The 3,056-nt window shown below is 45.5% G+C and overlaps 1 pseudogene; it reads left to right on the forward strand.

Annotated features, from left to right (window-relative positions):
* Positions 1-2,120: 2,120 nt before the first annotated feature.
* Positions 2,121-2,934, forward strand: LOC104986448 (annotated as a pseudogene).
* Positions 2,935-3,056: the final 122 nt, after the last annotated feature.

A 3,056-nucleotide genomic window follows, 5' to 3' on the forward strand; every position in this document is an offset into this window, starting at 1 on the left:
TTCAGTAGTGGTAGAGTGGAGAAGGCAATGGCACCCCACTCCAGTACTCTTGCCTGGAAAATCTCATGGACGGAGGAGCCTGGTAGGCTGCAGTCCATGGGGTTGCTAAGAGTCGGGAACGACTGAGCGACTTCACTTTCACTTTTCACTTTCATGCACTGGAGAAGGAAATGGCAACCCACTCCAGTGTTCTTGCCTGGAGAATCCCAGGGATGGGTGAGCCTGGTGGGCTGCCGTCTATGGGGTCACACAGAGTCGGACACGACCGAAGTGACTTAGCAGCAGCAGCAGCAGTGGTAGAGTAGATAGGAATCTGCCTGCCAGTGCAGGAGATGCGGGTTCAATCCCTGGTACAGGAAGATCCCACATGCCTCAGAGCAGCTAGAGCCTGTGCACCACAGCTACTGAGCCCATGCTCTAGAACCCAGGAGCCACAACTACTGAGACCTCTCACCCCAGAGCCCATGCTCTGCAAGAAGAGAAGCTACCGCAATGAGAAGCCCGCACATCACTCTGAGAGAGTAGCCCCTGCTCATGGCAACTAGAGAAAGCCCACGCAACAACAAAGACCCAATGTAGCAAAAAAAAAAAAAAAGTAACCTATATCTTTAAAAAAAAAAAAAAAAAGAACACTTAGCTAAAAAGTCTACTGGGGAACCTAAACACCATATTAAAAAGCAGAGACATTGCTTTGCAAACAAAGGTCCGTATACTCAAAGCTAGGGTTTTTCCAGTAGTCATGTATGGATGTGAGAGTTGGACTATAACAAAAGAAAGTTGAGTGCCGAAGAATTGATGCTTTTGAACTGTGGTGTTGGAGAAGGAAATCAGTCCTGAACATCCATTGGAAGGACTGATGCTGAAGCTGAAACTCCAATACTTTGGCTACCTGATGAGAAGAACTGACTCACTGTAAAAGACCCTGATGCTGGGAAATGTTGAAGACGGGAGGAGAAGTGGATGACAGAAGATGAGATGGCTGGACATGAGTTTGAGTAAACTCCAGGAGTTGGTGATGGACAGGGAGGCCTAGTGGCTGCAGTCCATAGGGTTGCAAAGAGTCGGACACAACTGAGCAACTAATGGAACTTACCTGGGGAACTCAAGAAGTGAGGACACACAGATTGTGTCAAAACAAAGGACATTCTCAGGCTCAGTAAATCAGTGAGTTTAGTCCAGTTGTTTGGGAGACATTAGAATTCGAGAGGGTCTATGCCAACCTCCTCATGTCGTCTTCTGTCCACTATACCTTCCTCTTACGGAAACTGAAATAATCACGTTACTTATGGGCTCAGGTAATTTTGCTGATACAGCCAGCGTTCCTTGGGAAACTGTGACCCAAATTGACTTAAGCAAAAGGCTGACTGAGCAATCTCTCATGGCTCCTCCGTCACAGCCAAGTGAAATAAGGCCAAGAATGTGGAAGAGCAAGATACACCAGTACATTTCTTTCTTTGACTCTCAGTCTTGAAATATCATTTGTTTTATAGTTGCCTGATTACTATGATGGTATCGCAGTTTGATCTGGGCATTTACACTGATGCAGATCAAAAGTGAAGATGCTCAGGTTCTTCCAGGACTGAAACATCCTTTTTACCCTCGTGGTTCTGACTTTGAAGAAGAATAAACGACTAAGTGTTCACAGGCAGCAGTACCTGAGCAAGAATTGCCCAGGAACTACCACGCGGTGTGAGAGATGAATGAATGTATGCATTGTGACCTCTTTCCCAGCCTCCATAGCTTATGCAGATCAAATCACATGTTAAAATGTAAGAAGCACTTAACAACGACAAGCAATCTTTCCTTACACTTGGAGGAACGAATCCACATGTTAGAAACATCTATTATCTTTGCAGTTTGTTTCCTCAAATTTCAGTTGTCTTTTGTTTTTCATTCTACTATCAGAAAAGCATGTAAAGTATCAAAATGGACCCCCTTTGTCAGAGGCCAACCAATGTGTCCTCAGATTGATACATGCCATATGCTAATGTCATGATGCATTTCTCTTCCTGGAACTTTTTCCTCACATCCTGTCCATTTAATCTTGTAGATCACAAAAGACATCTTTCACTTTGAATCTTTTTTTTAAGTGGGGGGGTCTTTCACTTTGAATACACTCTTATCTAGCATTGCTGCTCCCGGTGTTTTTCCTCACTTATTATGTCCATTACAAGCCAGTCATCCTCCAGGGCATTAGCTTCATCATTTGCTGGCTGCTGCTCTTGTTTGGCCAAGGAGTCAGGACCATGCAAGTGCTGGAATTCCTCTATGGGATGGTCACTGCCACCGAGGTGGCCTACTATGCCTACATTTACAGCGTGGTCAGCCCAGAGCACTACCAGAAGGTGAGCGGCTACTGCAAGAGTGTCACGCTGGTGGCCTACACGGCAGCCTCCATTCTGGCCCAGCTCTTGGTATCCCTGGCCGGCCTGTCCTACTTTTACCTCAACGTCATATCCTTGGCCTCTGTCTCCGTGGCCTTCCTCTTCTCACTTTTCCTACCCATGCCTAAGAAGAGCATGTTTTTTCATGCAAAACCCAGCCAAGAAGCCCTTCCAAAGCCACCAGGAACGGACGCTGTCTCAGAGGAACCTCAAAAGAATCACAAACCAGTGGGAAAAGTAGTGTTCACTGATTCAGGGAACCCAGATGATGGCCAGGTGACCAACCCAAAGCCAGGAAATGTAGCTCTGAGAGTTTTTGTGCAGTGGTTACAAGATTTGAAGCAGTGTTACTCCTCAAAACATCTTTTTTATTGGTCCCTATGGTGGGCTTTTTCCACAGCAGGTTATAACCAGGTTTTGAACTATGTTCAAGTCCTGTGGGATTACAAAGCACCATCCCAGAGTTCAGTATATAATGGAGCAGTAGAAGCTATTGCAACCTTTGGAGGTAAGTAAACATTGATCTATCTTCCTTTCTTGCCCAATCCCCACCCCCTCCACCCCTGCAAACTAAATTCATTTCTCCAGTTGCTGAATTCTCCACAGTGGTAAATTAAGTCTGTTCAGAAGGCATATTAACCATTTTCAGAAATAGAAGGCAATGGGGGAAAA

Source organism: Bison bison, unplaced genomic scaffold, assembly GCF_000754665.1.
Source record: "Bison bison bison isolate TAMUID 2011002044 unplaced genomic scaffold, Bison_UMD1.0 scf7180017864068, whole genome shotgun sequence".
Lineage (NCBI taxonomy): Eukaryota > Metazoa > Chordata > Mammalia > Artiodactyla > Bovidae > Bison > Bison bison.